We start from the raw sequence: 438 nt of genomic DNA, 5'->3' as shown, positions 1-438 counted from the left end.
AATAATTACGACGATTCTAATTAACGCCCACCGATTGAGCACGTGATCAAATCACTAAATTTCCAGTTGTTGGTGATATTGATAAGGACTTGTAGTTTATAATCGTCATATCTATAGATCCTTGTAAGATTTGTAGCGTTTCATCATGTGTACAGGTGTGTAGCAGGGACTAGTACTGATCCAGAGGGGGTGGCTAACCACCCACCATGCATGGAGTTGCAGCCACTCAGACATGCATTATTTAATAATGCTGAATATTACTGATCATGAACCCTCTTTCGTTATATCAATATGAACTAAATCCCTGCATTGCATCAGATTCCAATGCTAGCTGGCTATATAACCTTACAGTAGATGGTAGCAGTATACATGGATTTATCTATGATCTGGGCAGTATTAACTATCATCAGGAAGAGGACTTCTTGAAGGAAAATATGG

The sequence above is a fragment of the Dysidea avara genome, chromosome 10 (genome assembly GCF_963678975.1).
Source record: "Dysidea avara chromosome 10, odDysAvar1.4, whole genome shotgun sequence".
NCBI classification, from domain to species: Eukaryota; Metazoa; Porifera; class Demospongiae; order Dictyoceratida; family Dysideidae; genus Dysidea; species Dysidea avara.
This window is presented reverse-complemented; position numbering follows the sequence as displayed.